General features: G+C 38.7%; 1 protein-coding gene across 3 annotated transcripts in view; it reads left to right on the plus strand.

Annotated features, from left to right (window-relative positions):
• Positions 1 to 2,602: 2,602 nt before the first annotated feature.
• The window catches only part of EPS8 (EGFR pathway substrate 8, signaling adaptor), a 170,256-nt gene continuing 152,266 nt past the window's right edge, over positions 2,603 to 20,592 (plus strand). For 2 of the 3 annotated variants that reach the window (XM_014791344.2, XM_087442703.1), the window contains exon 1: positions 2,636 to 2,772. The gene's annotated coding sequence lies outside the window, so the exon portion shown is untranslated. Of the gene's footprint in view, positions 2,773 to 20,592 lie in introns of all 3 variants that reach the window. The other variant, XM_087442704.1, reaches the window with a different exon arrangement.

The raw sequence follows: 20,592 nt of genomic DNA on the forward strand, positions 1-20,592 counted from the left end.
TCCGAACCCAGGCTGCCAGCAACGGGCCGCGCGCACCTAACCGCTAAGCCACCAGGCCGGCCCAGGCCTATCTTATTTTAAGGATTAGAAAAAAATATACAAAAGTTGCTTAGTTTCTGGCATAGGTAAATATTCAAATATTCAAATATTCAAATATTCTTGATCTTGAGAAGTGTTGGTTCATAAGTGATTGTTGTCTTGGAGATCATTTTTGGTGGAGGGCTGCAAGGCTCTTTTTTAAGCCTATTTTATATCAGTGTTTTTTATTAGACTTAAGTGGAAACAAAGAAGGCACGTTCATTAAACCTATGAGTTAAAAGTGATTGCTAATAATAACATCTTTAAATCTGAAATTATGTCCTAAAACAAACAAGATAAAATTTAATAAAGATTAAAGGCAAAAATTAGGTTTAAACATATAGAATTGTTGAAGTATAGACTATGTAAAGTGGAAAATATGGTTTAATTCTAGTTCATGTGAAATAGACTTGGATGTTTTATTTGACTCGAGGTAATATGTTTGCTAAAGAAAAACTGAATACAGATTTGGGATGCCTTATTGTCTAGGTATGCTTGGATCAGAGTATCAGTATGCTGCTGATCACTTGGTGACTTAGTTCTCGGCCCACTGTATTTGGATGTGTTCTCTGCTGAGTGCCCAATTTAAGGAGGAAAATGAAAGTCAAAGCACATTCAAAAGAGAGTAAGTAGTGTGGTTATGAGGGCTCATCATTCCTTTTGAGGAACAGTGAAGGGATACCGAGATTTTGAAGAAGAGGAAAGTACTGGAAGATCTTCTTGTAGTACATAATAGTTTGGTTCAAATATTTCAAGGCTTGCAATGTCTATAAGGAATAAGTTTAATTTTGTGTGGTTCTAGGGGCAGAACCAGCACCAGTGGTGTAAGTCAAGGGAAGTTGATTTGATGTTCACAAATCAGATGATACAGACTTAGAGTTAAGCCGACCTGGATTTTAATTCTGGCATCAGCATTGCCTTTGGCAAAAGGAATGAAACTTCTGAGCTTCATTTTCCCGCTAAATAGCTATAATAAGGCCTATCTTATTATTTTTTTTAATAATTTTTATTTATTTTTTTCCCCCAAAGCCCCAGTAGATAGTTGTATGTCATAGCTGCACATCCTTCTAGTTGCTGTATGTGGGACCCGGCGTCAGCATGGCCGGAGAAGCGGTGCGTTGGTGCGCGCCCGGGATCCAAACCCAGGCTGCCAGCAACGGGCCTCGCGCACCTAACCGCTAAGCCACCAGGCCGGCCCAGGCCTATCTTATTTTAAGGATTAGAAAAAAATATACAAAAGTTGCTTAGTTTCTGGAATAGGTAAATATTCAATAAATCATGATTATACATAATATTGATAAAAAGAGATTTCCAATATTGGAAAAATCTCTTTTAAGTGGATGGTGGTGTGGCGAAAACATTGGTGAGAGGATTCCTGTTTAAGATAGAGGACTGGACTTGAGACCTATTCCAACTTTTAGCATAATAGTTTTAATTTCCACCTTGGTCTGAAATCTCACTTTCCCCTGACTGCTCTTTTTCCTTGCTTCATAAAGCGAGCAGGTCCAATCTATTTTAACCAAGTTTATAGTCTGTCGTTGACTTCAGGGAGTCAATTGCCTTTAAAGAATTCAGAATGGGTTTGGAGGCATAGCAATGACCAAGTGTTTTAACAGTAAGAAAATACAATGCTCACAGATGGAAGGACTTCTCATTTAGTGGCTCCGCGAGCTCCTCAGGGAGAAGGCGAAAGTAATGAGAGTTAGTTAAGTTACGAGAGGCATTAAGTGAAGAAGCCTCCGCTCTTTCAAACCACATCAAGCTCTTGGCAAGAGTTACATGCAAAATGGGATCCAAGGCAGGCGCGCGAGCGGGTCTGGGCTTGCTAGCAGGAACTAAGGACCCCCAGTTTGGAGACCCCAGGGACCGAATGGAGACTCTCGGGTGCCACCAGTTTGCGGCATGAGTTGACACAAAAAAGAGGAAAGCTACAAAAGGCGGAAAACAGGTGGGAGGGCCGGAGAAGGACGATGAGGGCTGGCCGGTCCTTGGGTGCGGCTGGCTTACCGCCCGCACAATAGTGGCCGCGAGTTGTGCCCCAGGATCCGGGAGGCTGTAAGTGGAGCGCTCCCTCCGCCCCGGGCATCAACCCTTGCCCAGGGGCGCACCTCTCCACACGCTCTGCTCCCCGTCCGCGTCTCCCAGCGGCTAGTCGGTCCTGCTAGGGCACTTCTGGAAACCTGTCGTTGGCTCGGAACCTTGGTCCCACTTTGATCGCGGCCTTGATAACTTGGCGCGGCGCCCTGCCGCCTCTCCTCGGGCCCCTCTCCCGCCCAGCGCTCCCCGCCGGCGCGTTCGCCTCCAGCGCTGGGGTCGACCAGTTACTCCGCCGCCCGGCTGCCGCCAAGACCCGGAGAGCGGAGTCCGCTCCCGGCCGCGCGGCGCGCGCTCGCCCGCTCGCTCCTCGCGGGGGTACTGGGCATGCGCGGCGCGCGGCTGGCTCTGGCGGCGAGCGGGCGAGCGCGCGGGCAGCTCCAGACTTCGCAGGCGGCGGCGGGCGAGGCGGTGTCGCCCGGCGCGGGGCCGCCGCTGTGCTCGCCCGGGAGATCGCCGCTCCTCAGCTCCGCGCAGACGGCGGCTCGCGGAGCATTGGAGGGCGCGGTCCAGGTCGGGGGCTTTTTCCTGGCCGTCTCCTGCCTCGTCTGGGCTCGAGGCGCCTCCGGGGAAAGCTGCGGCCCCGAGGGCGGATCCGAGGTAAGAGCCCCTCGGCGAAAGGCGCCTGCCGGTGTCCAGCGGCTGGAACTCGCCCTGGATTTTAAAATCCGCCTTTGTGTGCTGGGATGGAGCGGTGCCAGGCGCCGCCGCTGCCTTCATTCACTTTGACTGCTTTCAACTGGTGTTGGGAGCCAGGTGTGCGAGGGCGCGCCCGGTCCTAGTGGACCTCGGGGCAGCTGCTGCCCCGTGGCCCCGCCGCCTCCCCAGCCCCCGCCCGGCCTCCCCGCGCCCCCCGGCTCCGGGAGGGCTGGGCAGAGAAGATCCACAGTGTCCCCGTAATATTTCCTGGTAACCTGAGCTGCTGCAGATACACCTGCGCTTATCTGGTCCGTGGGGCGGCTGCGGAACGAGTATTCTTCTCCCCGCTTATCTTAGACTTGGGGTTTCGAGACCCAAATGGGTGGGTCTTTTGAAATTGACACTTTGGGACAAGGTCCCGCCATCGTATACCCTCTCGAAATGAGATAGCTCATTGTTTTTGAATAGTTGACACTCCTAATTCCTGTTGACTTTTCTTTCTTAGCTTCCGCCACTTTACTCCCTCAGCCTTTTACTTTTGGAAAGACAGCCCTGCTGGTGTCCTTGTCAATTAATGCCTTTGGAGTGGATTTCTCCACCTGTGTAGACGTTGCTCGGTCCTCCCATGCTCACTGTGTTTGCTTTCCTTTCAAGGACTACCTGTCTGCAGAATCTTTGCACGGATTGTTCTCAAATCCTTCCTTTCCCCTGGCACCCACAGTACTGCTGGAATCTCTGTGAGGGTAGGACATTGTAGTGTTAGGATCTGAAATCCGTAGACATCTAGAGCGGTAGAGCATTAGGAACTGGAATCCTCTTTTACAAAGTGTATTTCAAGGAACTGTGTTATTGCTTTTCTTTTAAAGGTTTCAGTTTTGGACTCAGCTAATAAGACGAATAGCTAATATCTTAAGAGTTCAGGTAGGACTTGGTTTCAGAAGCATGTGAATAGTTAGATCTTGGCTTTGTTATTTTAGGGAGAGAGGAGAATTAGGATTCCCAGAAGGCTTCTTTATATATATATATATATATATATATATATATATATATATATATATATATATAATATACACATAACAACAAAGTAACTGTGTTGTGTATTGCTTCTAATTTATTTCCGTTGAAAGGATACTGTTCTTCTGCAGCGACTTGGGTTTTGGAAAGTGTGAGCTAGTAATTTAGATCATATGGTCATTGAAATGAAAGTCAATGTCATCCTTTCTCACCTAGCATAGGTTTTCTATTTGGATTTGGAGTTTTCTGGACCTATTGCTATAGTTCTTAAGTTGCTGGTATGGAAAATTTTTGGTCATGGGTTCACACTTTTATTTACAATTTGAAAAATAATGCACTTCATAGACTTGCCCCTTGAAGTGTAGAGTAGAATGTATCACAAATGTAATAACATTTAGAATGCCTTTAGTGCCAAATTCGTAGATGAAGACTTTTAAGAATTCCCATTCACTTCACAGCAGAAAGAAAAGAAAAGGAAAGAGAACTTGCTTTTAATTCCACTACTCTGAGATAACCACTGTTCACGTGTGGTACATACTCTTGTAATCTTTTTTCCTCCCACTTTCTAATGTCATTGAATAAGATTATATTGTAATTTTCAGCCTTTTATTAATAGTGGGGGAATACTTTAAGTTGTATTTAGGGCAATGTCTTCTTGTTTGTTCCCTATCAAGAATCTAGTTTCTAAACACTTTGCTTGTCTCTAAACAAATGGAAAGATTTCATTTTGTTTTTATTTCTAGCTTTTCCTGCTTTCAATTTTGTATCTATGCTGATACTTTTCAGATATCAGTTTTTTTCTTTTTTATGCTATGATGTAGGCTTACCACTCTCTGCTTTCACTGTTTTGTTTGATACATTTCAAATTCTAGTCCTTTCCATTTCTTACACTGTACTACAGACACATTCTCCCACTGCTTTTTACTCTTTTTCTCCTGACTCTCCTGTTTTCTTCATTTATCTATTTTAATTTTGCAGCAGCTCACTTGAACTATGGTTTGTATAAGAAAACATAGTATCCAGAATAGAAGATGATGGCTTTTCTCAAGTTCTCTCTTTAGATACTTGAAGTTTTGTTAGATGAATATTTTAGCACTGATTTGATTTATGTAAAATTTAGGTTAGCTTTTCTGAGTTGTATTAAACATAGTTGGTAGTTATTTGGATCATTACAAAACAATATAAGTTAATGATAGGTCGCAAACTTGCAGACATTTGCAATGGTACATAAGGGGAAAAAGTGGAATTTTAGTTAAAGTACTCCAGCTATATAGTACATCCCTGCTGGGAATTACTGCGTGAAATTGTTTGCAGCTGTTAGTGGTTGAAAATATTTTCTTAAGAAAAACTCTGTAACAGAATAGTTGCAAACATTTTGAGTTGAATATATGCAGGGATAGTGTGAAGTTCATCAGTGCTTCACTACAATCTCTTCAGTGTTTTCTAGATACATTATTAAATGGGATTTTTTTGTGTGTGTGTGAGGAAGATTGGCCCTGAGCTCACATGTTGCCAATCTTCCTCTTTTTGTTTAAGGAAGATTGGCCCTGAGCTAACATCTGTGCCAGTCGTCCTCTATTTTTTTGTATGTGGGTTGCTGCCACAGCATGGCTTGATGAGTGGTGTAGGTCCGCGCCTGAGATCCGAACCTGTGAACCCGGGCTGCCAAAGCAGAGTACACTGAACTGAACCACTATGCTGCCAGCCCAGCCCCCTTAAATGGGATTTTTAAAAATATGTTTTATTGTTTAGATCAGTTTTAGATTTACAGAAAAAGTGTAAAGATAGTACAATGAATTCTCATATACCCCCATTCCCAATTTCCCCTCTTATTAACATATTAGTATTTGTTGCAATTAATGAAGGAGTATTTGTATGTTATTATTAACAAAAGTTCACACTTTATTTAGATTTCCTTAGTTTTTATCTAATGTCTTTTTTCTGTTCCAGGATCCTACCGTCCAGGATACCACATTACACTTAGTTGTCGTGTCTCCTTAGGCTCCTCTTGACTGTGACAATTTGTTAGACTTTCCTTGTTTTTGATGACCTTCACAGTTTTGAGGAGTACTGGTCAGGTATTTTGTAGAATGCTCCTCTATTGGAATTAGTCTAATGGTTTTTCTCATGATCAGAGTGAGGTTTCAGGTTTTTGGGAGGAAGATCACAGAGGTAAAGTGCGATTTTTATCACATCACATAGAGAGTACACACTATCAACGTGATTTATCACTGTTGATTTTCCTCTTGATCACCTGGCTGAGGTAGTGTTTGTTAGGTTTCTGCACTGAAAAGTTACTCTCTTCTTTCTTTCCATGCTGTGCTCTTAGACGAGTGTCCCTGTGCACAGCCCAGACTTAAGGAGTGGAGACTTGTGTTTCTCTTCCTTGAGGGCGGAGTATCTGTGTAAATTATTTGGACTTCTTCTGCGTGGCAGATTTCTCTCTTCTCCCATTTATTTATTGATTCAATGATTTACTTATGGTGGTCTGGACTCATGGTATATATTTTATACTTTGGGTTATAATCCAGTACTACTTTATTTTGTTGCTCAAATGGTTCCAGCTTTGGCCATTGGGAGCTCTTTCAGTTGGCCCTTGTGTCCCTTTGACTTATCTCCAACAATGTGAGTTTTTTTTAAAAATCACTTCCTTACTTTCTAGCATTAAAAAATGCTTCAGGATCGTCTTGTGTGTTTCCATGTCCTGCCCCAATCCTAGAATCAGCCAGAAAGAATCTGGTTCATTTTCTTCGGAAGTGGTATTGGAAGTCAAGATCTGGGTGCTAGATGTTCTTGTTGCTACTGGGGTGTCATTGCTTCTAGGCCCTCTCATCTGACAGAGCAGGAAATATGTGTGTATATACAAACCTGTGTATACTTATACACTTGTACACCTGTGTACACTTATCTGTACATATTTCTTTGTGTAACCATGTGTATCTGTATTAACCTAAATATGAGTTCATAGGGATGTTTCTTACTCAACCTAATGCATTACCACCTATATCATTCTGGCCTTCTCGCCTTGCTTATCTGTAAACTCATTCCAACAGTGAGAAGGAACCTGGCTTCTACCACCTGCTATCCATTTAGTTAATTGTTCAATTCCATTATATGTGTGTAGCAGTATTGAAATTGTTAACTTGTTCTCTCTTTACAGAGAGTGGGAAACAACTTTATCAACTAGAGTGCAGTGCTTGTGTGCAGTTCCTTTTGCTTTTAGTCTTACAGATTCTGCTCCTTTTCCTCCTATCCCCTTTAGTGAGGTTGTTGCACACTATAAGACAGTTAGATCCTTTTGTCACAATCTGCATTCCATCCCTGGATCCCCTGACCTTCTAAATGATTTTTTAAAAATTTGAATATGTTAAGGTTCACTCTTTGTCCTGTAAAGTTCTGTGGGTTTTGACAAATGTATAATTTCATGTATCCATCATTATGGTGTCAAAGTATCATACAGAGTAATTTCAACACGTTAAAAATCCTCTGTGCTTCACCTGTCACTCCCTTAACCCCCTCTCCGTGGCAACCACTGATGTTTTTATTGTCTCTATAGTTTTACCTTTTCCAGATGTCATATAATTGGAATCATATAGCCTTGTCAGACTTGCTTCTTTCACTCAGCAATATGCATTTAAGGTTCATTCATGTCTTCTTGTGTTTTTTTTAATCACTTAATAATATTGTATTGTATGATGTATCACAGTTTGTGTATCTTTTCATCAATTGAAGGATGTCTTGGTTGCTTTCAGTTTTTGGCAACTATAAATAAAGCTGCTATGAATTTTCACGGGCAAGTTTTTGTGTAGACAAGTTTTCAAATCAGTTGGATAAATACCTAGGAATGTGATTGCTGGATCATATGGTAAGATTTTGGTTAGCTGTGTAAGATAATGCCAAACTGTTTTCCAGAGTGGCTGTACCATTTTGTATTCCCACTAGCAATGAATGCAAGCTCCTGTTGGTCCTTATCCTTGTCAGCATTTGATACTGTCAGTTTTTTGGACTTCATCCATTTTAATAGGTGGGTAGTAATATCTCGTTGCTTTAATTTGCCATTTCCTAATGACATTTGATGTTAAGCATCTTTTCATATGCTGTTTTCCATCTGTATATTTTCTTTGGTGAGATGTCTGTTCTGAACTTTTGCCCATTTTTTAATAGGATCATCTGTTTTCTTATTGTTGAGTTTTAAGAATTCTTTGTATCTTTTTGATATAAGCACTTTATCAGATATGTGTTTTGCACATATTTTCTTCCAGTCTAGCTTATCTTTTTATTCTCTTTACAGTGTCTTTTAAGAGCAAATGTTTTTAATTTTGATAAAGACCAACTTACTAATTTTATGGATAGGCTTTTGGTGTCGTATTTAAAAACTCATTGCCAAATTCAAGGCCACCTAGATTTTATCTTTTTTTTCCCCTAGAAGTTTTATAGTTTTATATTTTACATTTCGATCTGTGATCCATTTTGAGTTAATTTTTGTGAAAGGTGTAAAGTCTGTCTCTAGATTCACTTTTTTGCCTATGGACTTCCAGCTGTACCAGTACCAAGTAAATGTGGTTTTTAAGTCAAGTAGATTATAAATTAGGTTTAGGATTGAAAGGAAAGTGTTTTTAGTTGATTTTTTTTTACATGTTCTGCAAAATTGCTTAAAATAAACAGATGAGAAATGACTTGGAAAATAAAATGTAGTATTACCTAGACTGTGTGCCAAGATTGGTTCCTGGACGTTATACGTAATTTGTTTCCCTCTTCCTCACTAACTCAGAGATTCTTCTTTGTGGAAAATGGAATTGTTAATACAGAGTAACACCTGTCAGTTCTTTTAGATCTAACCACAGGAAATAATTAATAGTTTTATTTTTTACAAAGAGGATCTGAAATAACGGATTTGCAAGGTTCTATGCTGAGAAGAGGCAGATGATGTCTGTACCATCTAGAAACTTGAGACTTCCTCACTGTATAGTCTTCAATCTTATCCCATGCCACTCCTCTTGCCACGAGTGGCTTTTTTCAAGTACCTTTCTTTTGGTAAACACTTTGCATCATTGACGTTGGGGGCAGGAGTATTTATGTTGTTATACTACAGTTAGAACCAGTAGCCTTCAAGAATCATCTGGCTAGATCTGACATAATAAAACTAGTGCCTTTGGTGTGGCAGATATACATTCTCTCTTTTAACTCTTAAAAGAGCTCTTTACAGCAAGTCTCCTTATTTCCAGATTACAGGTAAGAAATAGGCTCAGAAACGTAAAGTGACGTGTCCTGTGGTCCACATGAGGAGAAAGAGACAGAGTTGAAATGGGAACCCTGATCTTTCTGACTCCAAAACCCGTGCTCTTTACACTTGGCTGTGCTGAATCTTATAAAAGAAAAAGTACAAGGACAGTATCTGGGCATCCTTGAGGTTATTCTTTCTTTAACACTGGACACCACTTAAATGACTACTGAGCTAAGTGAGAATGGCTCAGAAGCTTGTGTTTTTGAGATCCGTGGAGATTTTTTTAACTTTTTTTTTTCTGTTGACTCATCCACATCCTACTGACCCAGAAATATGAGGCGTTGGAACATGTTTATAAAGAATGAGTTTCCTTTAAGAGATGAAATTATGGAGGATTAGGAAAAATAAAACAAATAATCGTGGCATTAGCTAGTTGTTGATCCCTTTTCCCCACTGAATTATAAGTTTCTTGAGGGCAGGGAACTGAATGTCAATTATTTTTAAGCACAGCACATCACATATGATACACACTCACTAAATGTTTGTTGAATGAAATTAGCACTTGCTATCATACTTTTGATAGAAGTATGTTTAGAATGTTTAGAAGGGGATGAGTTTTTCCTCATAGAGGAATTTGAGCTTTATTGCATTTCATTTATTCATTCATTCATCATGTTGAGCATTTGTTGAGTATCTGTTCTGTGCCAGACACTGGGAATGCAAAGATGGATAAGATAGGGTCTCGGCTTTCTGTCATCGGGGAACCCAGAGAATGGAGGCAGCCAGGCAATCATTTCAGTGGAGAGTGGAGCTAAAGGGAGTATATATTAGACAAACAAACAAGCAATGGACTTTGAAATCAGAGAGAACTTATCTGCCATAGTTTTCTTATTTAAGAAGTGGAAATGATAATAGTACTTACTTAACGCAGTTGCTGGGGGGTAGGTTAAGTGAAAAAATACATGTGTATATATATATGTATATCCAAGTATATGAAAGAGAGAGACTCACTGTGGTTGAGGAGTCAGAAATGTCTTTGTTGGGGGATGTGACATTTGAGTTTTATAGGATGAATTTTTGAGGCCAAGAATTGAGAGTATGAGGTAGGACTCCAGGACATTCTAGGCAGAAAGATGGATACGTTTGACATGTGCAGAATGGCTGGGCATGATGGGAGTTGGGAAATTCTGTACATTCTTACATACAGAGCCTGCAGGATTATTACAAAGAACTGAATAACCAGTTATTTTTCATTTTTGTAAGTAACACTACAATAGAGTATTCATTACATGGTAGTAGGAGAGAATAAAGATACCAAACCTGTTTTAAGAATTGCATGAATCTCCTTTTCTAATCATATGACTTTCTAAATATAGTCCTTTATGTAGTAGATGAATTCTTGTGTTCTTTTTCAGTCCTGTGATACTCAAGTGATTTTATTAAGAAAGAGGACTTGTGTGTTTTTGGGTGAAATCAAGGCCCTGTCTCAAACCATTGTTATATTTAGTAGCATAGCAACATAAGAATGTAATATCCTGCAAAGGCACGATCTAGTCCTATTTGAGCCAATCCAGAATTCTAAGAACCATGAACAGTTTCTGAACAGAACCAGAAACATAATATTTAGGAATGTGCTAAAATAATTTATTAAGTGAATGAATCATGTGCTTGATAAGAAGTCAGAGTTCTACAGCTGAAAGTGTATTTATAATATAAGGAAAAAAGGAAAGAAAAAATAGAAAAAAATGAAGATCATAGAAGGAAAAGAAGTTTATATTTAAGGAAAGAGAAAAATGTATTTTTTTTTGTGCTATATTTTATTGATTGGTATTCTTCAGTAGGAGGCTCTGTGTGCTTTTTTTTTTTTTTTTTTGTGAGGAAGATCAGCCCTGAGCTAACATCCATGCTAATCCTCCTCTTTTTGCTGAGGAAGACTGGCCCTGAGCTAACATCTATTGCCAGTCCTCCTCCTTTTTTTTCCCTTTTTTCTCCCCAAAGCCCCAATAGGTAGTTGTGTCATAGTTGCACATCCTTCCAGTTGCTGTATGTGGGATGCGGCCTCAGCATGGCCTGACAAGCGGTGTATGGGTGTGCGCCTGGGATCCGAACCCAGGCCGCCAGTAGCAGAGTGCGCGCACTCAATCACTAAGCCACGGGGCTGGCCCCTGAGAAAAACGTATTTTTAAAGTCCTTTCTTGAAAGCTATTGATATGAATTTCATTTTATTTAGAAAATCTTTTATTAGCACCTTTAGAATATTACCTATCACCATTAGAATATTATTCCTTGTTCTAGAAATACATGGATATTATTGATATATTTATTAGTTTAATGCAACAATAGAATGTTTCCAGTGTCTGAAATATATTTGTGATCATTAAACACTCTGTAATTTTTAATTTTGATTCTAATATTTATGTTTTATAATATTGTAATTGTTTCTAATATTTTTCATTAGAAAATAAAACATTTAAAAAAGTGTAAGTGGCAAAACAAATCTGTAAAGAAAAGTATGCATGAAATATGTTGCTTTTGGAAAGATGTTGAATACAATTTGTTTAATTTTCTGCAATAATTTTGACAGTTGAAGTTAATGATAATTTTAGACATGAACATACAATAAGATAGGTTTAAGTATGTTGACTTTTCTATTTGAAGAAAGATATACCTGTGATGATAGAGAGGGAAGATAACATTTAATTTCATATATGGAAGAAAATGGAATGTTATTATAGCTTTGTAGATTATTTTTCCCCATATAAGCATCCTTATCTTGCTTGTGTTTGTGTGTGTGTGTGTAAGTAATCTCCCTTTTCTCTTTTCAATGTGTTTTCAAAACTTGAACTGTTTTATGACCAACTGTATGTTGATATTTAAAAATATTACTCTCTAATCTAGAAATATTGATTTAGAAACCCTATCTTTAGGTTGAGTTGTCTTTATTATTTTAGTGTACTTATCTACATTATCAGAACTTCTGATGTAAAGTCTATATATTTTGTGTACTACAAACTAGTGTTATTTTTTTTTACATCTCAGGATCCTTTTAATCAAGAGAGGACATTAATTTTATTGATAGTTCTTTTATTTAGCTTTTTTGTGGGGCCTTGTTAGATTCTGAATAATTTAGAAGCAGTGGAATTCTTTCTGTGATAAAAATCTAGTAATTGGGCCAAATCTTGTAGCGTTATTCACGTGATACTCATGAATGTAAAGGTGTGGAATTAATATGTATGCCTGAAGAATGTATATTAAAGAGGGTATTTTTATTATTGAGGAAAATAGCCCTCTAAAAGTTTTTAATGTGCATGACATGACAGATTTGCTTGAAGTCTTATCTCTTCTATATTTAAATGAATAATCCATGATAGTCAAGCCTGAACAACAATGTATAAATAATAATATAAAAAAGTTATAATTTCATTTAAGTTTAGGTGGTATATTTGCTATCTTTGTAGAATTACAGAATAAATTGTTTCAAGTATCTTTTCTTTTTATGTTATTTTAATTTTTTGTATGTTTCTTATCCAAATTATTGAAACAAAAAGTTTTAGCACCGTTTACTATAACATCCATGCACTTGGCCATATTTCACGTTTTTCAGCTTTAAAACTTGCTACTTGCCATGGTCTCATGAGGAAAACAGTCTTGTGAAAATCTTGAAGCAGATAAATGACCATGTGGGTTTTCCCTCGACACTCCTTCTCCATCGTGCTTCCCTCCTCCCAGCTTTACGGCATCCTCTAGCCCCAGCGTCAGACAGGTTTTTTCAGTCGTCAGATGACTTTAGTTGAAAAATGTATCTTTCATAACTTTGCTATCTTTCCAGTTACTATTCTAACTCTTTCTCACTGCCTGGTGGGATCTCACCCATGGAGAGTGAAATCCGAATAAAAGAGACATTCATGGTGGTTATGATGGTGAAGGTAAAGTTTAGGCTGCTAGAGAGTTTGAAACAAAGGAGTGATTGAAGCCCTCATCACCTTCATCTAATTTGAGTTGTAAGTAAATCATTTTGGAAGCAGTGAAGTCTCATTATGAAGATAATGAAATCTTGTCCAGAGTAAATACATTAACAGTGACTAACTTTAACTGGAATGCATCTTAACACCATTCAGTTTTTTTACTAATTAGGAAAGATCCACCATAGTGTTTTTTGTGTATTAGAATATATATTTCAGACTATTTTTTACATTTTGTTAGCTGCTTAACACTGTAGGGAGTTTTAGGATTTGAATTCAAATGTGTGCCAAGCGAAGTCATATAGTATAAAACATAATTTTGTGTAGAATCCTCCATGGCCTTCTAAAGGGTCTTCAAACAGGAATAAAATTCTCTTCATCTTACCTCCCCCCTTGACCTATATCCGTTTCCAAAGTTATTTTCATTTTCTCTCTCTGCCAGGAGGTTAATGGAATATTTGAGGTATGATTTTGTGAGCTATCACTGTGCTACAGAATAGAAGACCTGAGAATATGGGATAATTTAACCCAGTGGCTATCAATTGTATTTTATGTTATATTTTTGGTTTTCAAAGGCATTTACATGATCCAACTGACAGATTCCAAACTAATGGATAAAGTGGTAAAGTGATGGGGAAAACTGGTGGTAGTACAATCTGATAGAAATAGTTTGGCAGTAACAAAAGTAGAAACACTAAAATTTCTCAAGAACCTGTAAGCCATTTTCATCACCACTGTGCTTTTGCTGTTCATGAGCTACAAAGGGGAACTTTGATTATATATACTGTAAAGAACAGTGTATTATTTGGTAGAAGTATATATTAAGTATTTATTTAATAAATAAACGCAAAATAAAAGACTTTGGGATCTGAACATGGACATTGCTGTTCTTGCAAGATTTAACAGCCAGATCTTTCTAGCTAACATTGACTTTATTAGGCTAATGTGGACATTAATTAGATTTTTTAGATTATAGGTGTAAGAAATGCTTGCTGTCCGTGGAGGCTGATCTAGTTCCATGTTCCTGAGAGAGCGGATGTGAATTTGGGGGGAAGCCTTTTAGGTGAGGTAGCTGATTCAAGCCTGCTGGGTTTTTCTCTCTTCCAAAGGAGGGGAGGAGTCTGTAGATTTTTGCAAAGGGTTGATTTGAGAATATGGCTTAATTTTTAAGGCAAAAGAAACTAATTCAGCTAAGAGTGTATTTTTTTTTTTTTTTTTTTCCTGAAAGAACTTTTAAAAGGTTCTAGCTGTGGTCATTTCAGCTTCCTATTCCCCCCCCTCTAATTACTAAGGTTTTGTTACTGCTGTCAACCATAGCAATCACTGGGGAGGATAATAGTGGGGTAAAATTTCTTTTAAAAGAAAAATTGTAGAAGAGGAGTGTGTACACAAATGCATATTGAATACAGTAAAGTACATATTGAACTGTCCTTTGTATGTGAGGGCGAATGTTGTTTGCCTACGTGGTGATGAATCTTGTTTGATCCGTTTCAACTTCCTCCAGTGATCCTTGTGATGTGTGTTTATGAGATAGTTATGCAAGATTAGGAATTTGCCTAAACCTTTAGCGTGCTCGTTGGCTTAATTCAACCCAATCTAATTTCTTGATCTAACAGTCCTGGACATATACAGCTTTTTTTAATAGAAAATAATTTTGTTTCAGTTAGTGAAATTTATCTGTCAATAAAAAAATGTTAAGTGCCTATTAAGTGCTAGACATATTACTAAAAATGAAGATACTGTAATTAACAAGGCAGAGAAGGTTGCTATCCTTACTGAATGCACAGTGTCAGAAACCTAGATTAAAAGAAGCATAAAAACTTAAAAGCATAAAATTCTAGATAAATGGTCAAAAATGTGGAAAATAAATAACCTTTCTCTTTTTTTCTTTTGTTTTTTTTTTTGGTGAGGAAGATCAGCCCTGAGCTAACATCCATGCTAATCCTCCTCTTTTTGCTGAGGAAGACCGGCTCTGAGCTAACATGTATTGCCAGTCCTCCTCCTTTTTTTTCCCCCCCAAAGCCCCAGTAGATAGTTGTATGTCATAGTTGCACATCCTTCTAGTTGCTGTATGTGGGACCCAGGCTCAGCATGGCCAGAGAAGTGGTGCGTCGGTGCGCGCCCGGGATCCAAACCCCAGGCCGCCAGTAGCAGAGCGTGCACACTTAACTGCTAAGCCACGGGGCCGGCCGCAGAATAACCTTTCTGATCTCTTCCTTCCTCCATTCCTTCCCCCTCCTGCTTCCCTCCCTCCTTCCTTCCTTCTCTTCAATTTCTAAGAGAGTGAAGATATTCACATTTTGTATTATATTTTTCTAAGTGTACTGATATTGTGGATTTATAAAATAAGTCCATTTCCAAATTATGTATGATTTTACAATAATTCCACAAAGGAGCATTTGTTATTTATGAACAGCTTTGGGAAAAATTATAATATACCAGTACTCCCTTTGAAACATTTTCAACTGTTAAGGCCAATTTTAAGATCAGATCAGACAAGTATGGTTTGTGTTATTTTTATAGACACTATTTAATATTTTTTTCTTGGAAACTTTTGGGAATGAAAAAGCCGTTATTCCTAAAATGAAGTCATACTGAAGACTTCAGGTTGGTTGTAAAGTGCTAATCTTTAGAGATGGGGAAATATCTCTTTTATCTTGAGTTGAGAATATGGGTAACTTTAAGACCGCCATATGAAGCAACATTGCCTTTGCGTTTTACTTACAAGAAAGAAAAATGTGGACTCCTCCTCCTTTAGTGGAGCCTAGCACTTTCTAACACACCTCTCAAATTACACACCATTGAAATGATCCCCACAATGTGTTTGGCTCATGTGTTTCTAGTTAGCTACTATGAATGAAAGATTCATAACTATCTATTTCAAAAAACTTCTTTCTTTGCATTGCAAAGAGCTTGTTCAGTAACAGGGTCAAGAACTGTTTTTAAACCGTTAAGTCAGCACGTATGGGTTGGGCCACGATTGGCACTGAACTTTAAAAAAAAAAATTCCGTGCACAAAGCTTCTGAATAAATATTTATCGAACCATTGATTACTATGTTGACTGTAGAAGGATAAGAGTGTCGGAGTTTTCCCACGTTCTTAGTGATGTGGGTCAAATATTTTTGTAGCTATTATAGAAAGCCCTGCTAAGTTTTCCCTTATCTTGCCTGTTGGGCAGTGTTTAACAGGATCACAGGGAGGAGGAAGTCATACAAACTTGCCAGACAGATGATTGGAGTCCCCGTGGCAACCTTGTGACCTAATTTTCTAAGCTGTGTCTACCTAACTGGAGAGTTATAGCTGTACCCTGTTAGCTTAAGTAACACTAGGCTTGTATACAAATTGGGGAGCTGGAGAGAGAAGGAGGGAGGGGTAGATATATAAATCCATTTCTGCAGTTTTGCCAAATCCATAACAAAGAGGCACTTTTGTTTTAAAAGAAAACTTAATTCATTATTTCCTCATTTTGGCTGTTTCTTTTTATATGTCTCAAACAAATCATTACCAGAGGTTTTTATTTTTATTTTTTTTAAATTGGTGGCATATTAAAATTTAGTTATTTTTGAAGACCTTTTTTTTTTTTAAAGGTAGTATGTAAATATATTGGGAAGAGATAGTGGAATTGTTTACAGGCCTTTTTTCTCCAGTGAATGAGTTTGTGCATTTCTGGTAGCAGTTCCTCAACTATCCAAATAAGATGAGGCTGTTTTTCCTCTCATTAAGCGAGTATTTATGAATACATGTATGTAGTTGATTATGTTTATTAAAGTCATATAAGATTTCCAGCCTTTGTTATAAAGTTTATAAATTGTTACTGCAAAAATAAGAATTTGAGATACCAATATGAATCAGTTTTGTTTGGTTGTACCCTGACTTCTAATTGCCTCTTGCCTCTATATATGCTAGCTAGACATAGGAACTTCTTTCTTCTTCTCACAGTGTGTGTATAGTCCAGGTCATATACTATGTTGAAATATGTTGTACCTAGATTATTTGCTGGAATGATAAAACTGATACAGACTTATGTCAGCTAGACTTAACTTAAATCACACTATTTTTTCTAGTAAGTACTTAGAATACTTACTTGGTTCTGCTGCAACACGTCTCTCTTCCCACCCCCAACCTTTCTTACTTCTCTCCAGTATCTCTTGAAGGGGCTTGTAACCTAGTTCTAAAATATTTCATGCATCTCCCTTTAACAGGTAATTGGTCCCATGCATATCTTTAATACTAAACTGAGTCAAGATCCCTCATTCATTTTCCTTCTTCCTCTGAGGATGACTGGATTTCTTTGGCTTCATGATTGCCTTCTAATTTTCAACTTGATTTAACCAAATTGAAGTCAGAGAATCATTGATAATCAAAATTAATAACACTGGAATGTAATTTTTAATAATTTAGGCCTCTGTCTCTTATAAAATGTATTATGGAGTCAGTTTAAAACATTAGTATTCTCTCTCCCATATGTATGTGTCTGTGTCAAAGCGTTTATATAGTAAGCTCTTGGAGTTCATGTGTCTCTTGGTGTGGTATTATGTATTTACTTGTAAGCTCTTAGAGGAATTGGATTGTGTTTTTTCACTACTGAATTTTTATCACCTGGAGTTTCTAGTTAGGAAGAGAGAACTGGCTACTCATTTCTGAAAAACTGGCCATGAAAACCCTGTGAATAGCAATGGAGCATTGTCTGATATAGTGCTGGAAGGTGAGAGGATGGCACAAAAAGATTGGGCAGGGTGCTGCTCTGCTGTACATAGGGTCCTAGGAATTGGAATCCACTTGGCAGCACTAACAAGAGTTTCTAGTACTTTGTAGATTGTCTGTTTGCTGAATGAATGTTTGTTTTGTAATGATCACTGTTGTTTTTTTTTTTTTTAAGAATGTTCTCTTCCTTTGGCTACCATGATGCTTTGCTTTCCTGGTTTACATCCTGCCTTTCCTTTGTTATCCATCTGCACTCAGGTGTTAATTCAGAGGCTCTGCTCCTTGGAGTCTAATGGGTATCTGAAAGTTGTTCCAAAGTGATAATCTTCGCAAGTGAGCTCTAGCACCATCTGTTGGTAGCAGGGAGAGCCAATGCTTTCTTTTTTGGCTTTAGTTCATGGTTTTGTTTGTAATCTGAACACTCACAAGTTGAGAAGTTTCTGAATTTTCCGGAATTCTTTTCTCAGTCCTTATCTCATTTCATGTTTTATTATCTTCCAAGGTGACTTCAGTCACTCACATTGTTTCAATTAGGACGTTGACTCTCAATTCTTTATCTCCAGCTGATGCTGTTCTCCTGAGCTCTAACCCTTTATTTCTGACTGGACCTGAATGTCACACAGGCCCCAGAGACTTCACATGTCCCCGAATATATGTGTTGCCTTTTTCCTAACCCCCCTCTCTTCTTTTCCTATTCCTCTGGAGCCGCTGTTACTCAAATGATAACATCAGAGATCTGTGAATCTTTCTGGACCCTACGCTCTCCCTTATCCACCACTCTGTCCCACCTTTAAGTGGTCAGATACCAAATCCTGTTGATTCTTATTGCAAAATGGTTGACAGAGCACTCTCCTCTTCCCTGTCCTCACTGCTAATCATATTACTACCTTGCTTAGAATTCTTCAGTAGTTCCTCTTATGCTCATTACAAAGTCCAGTTCCTCCTTATAGTGGCACACAACAAAGGCTCTCTGTGACAAAGCCCCACAGTCCTTTCAGGCCTTATTCTTTGACTCTTATACCCCACAAATGCCATAATAATTGCAATTCCCTGGGTGTATTTAGCTTTGCTCTTCCCTAACTTTGCACGTGCTGTTCCCTCTGCCTGGACTTTCCTCTCTGTCCACCTCATCATCTTGTCTATATTATTTTAGATTTGGCTTAAAGATCACTTTCCCAGAAAAAAATAATCAGTCCCTTCTTTATGTGTAAATGGTATCTTATACTTACTTAAAAGTAGTAATTATATTGCATTATCTGGTTTATTTAATTGTTTTTCTCTCTAACCAGTCTGAACACTTGCAGGTAGAGAAGGTGTCTGAATAATCTTTGTCGTTCTTGTGCCTTAGCACAATGCGGGGTGCACAGTATGTACTCAGTTTTTGTTTTAATACATTTTCAATGAATACATGCTTTAAATGCTTTTTGGTGTTACTGAGATTCCAATCCCTGCTTTACATGTAAACAAAGTTTAATAGAAAAACTGAGCAGGATTCATTTATTCGCTATTTGACCGTTTTACCTGCTCTCTTTCCTAGAGCATTCTGGAGGCAAAATTGTAAGGTAGACACAGTTTCTCTACAGTATCATTCTATTTCCCTGTCTCTTGTCATTCTTCTGTATTTTGCATCTTAGATGCCTCAATGTTGTGCTGCAGCTGCCTAAAACATGTCATGGGCTCATGGGCGGGCTTTCTGATAGAGTTTGCAAAGCTGTTAGTAGGATCCCTATCCCTTTGGTGCATTCCATTTTGAGCCCTGGCTGCTGTTCTCCCAGCCACTCACTGCTGTGTCCGCCCTGCCCCCCCCCCTCCCCGGGCTGTCCTGCAGTTCATGACTCAGTATTCTGGATAGGGTGAGAAAGAAGTGGGTCTTTTTGGCAGAATCCTGCACACTGGGGAAGCTGGGCACTTGCTCACACACTCGCACTTTCCCCCGTGGGAGAAATCATGGGCCACGAAGGTCCCTGTTGGCACTGAGCCTTGCCATCTGGGGGGAGGGGGGATGCAGGTAATGGAAACTGTTCCTGTTAACCTCTTCAATGCATGCAGCCTTGGATATTTTTTGCTCCACTGGTGTGCTGGAATCTCTTCGCTGGACTCCCAGACTTCCACAGGGGCACTACTGTCCATGGGTGATTGTCAAAATCGGTGTCATTTGGGGGCGACGAGGGTGATAGAAAACGATTCTTTCACCATGATGATGATGTCACTCTTCTGAGGCCCACCACTGGTGCTGCTCAGGTTGTGGCCCATAATCATTTCTTGGGGGTTATTTTATGGTTAAACATTTTTAATATCAAGTAGCATAATGTATTATAGTATTTGTAAAGTGTGTTGGGGTGTGAAACGTAATTTTTCCCCTTCATTAAATGGACTTAGTCTGCAATGATTTGGGTTCTTTTGCCTGATATATGTGGTGTAAAAAGCATATAGTATATAATGTGTGTATATGTATTCTTTTCTCTCTCTTCCTTCCCAGCCTGTTAGCTGTCCCTTCACATTATTGTTTATATACCCTCTAGAACCTCATCATCACCTCATATTTTCTTTCTTCTTTTTGCTCTGGGATTGGAAAAATAACTAAGCAAGTTTGTTCTAAAATTTTAATACAGAGATTTTGAATAAAGACCTAAGTATTGTACCTGTGACTTGAGTAGTAGATGGACTGTCATTTATATCATTTTAATAATTTTTTTATGCCTCTCTCACTCCACGATTTAGTCCCAGCCATGGAGGGCCACCTTATTACCGTCTGTATTGCCACTGCCTAGCACTGTATCTACTTTAAAAAAAATAGCTGATACATATTTTGAATAAATGAATTTTCAACTTCCTGAATAAGTAAAGAGAGCATTAGGCATATAATAGTACAGTCC

The sequence above is a fragment of the Ceratotherium simum genome, chromosome 17 (genome assembly GCF_057802395.1).
Source record: "Ceratotherium simum simum isolate JZ-2026a chromosome 17, ASM5780239v1, whole genome shotgun sequence".
Classification (NCBI taxonomy): domain Eukaryota; kingdom Metazoa; phylum Chordata; class Mammalia; order Perissodactyla; family Rhinocerotidae; genus Ceratotherium; species Ceratotherium simum.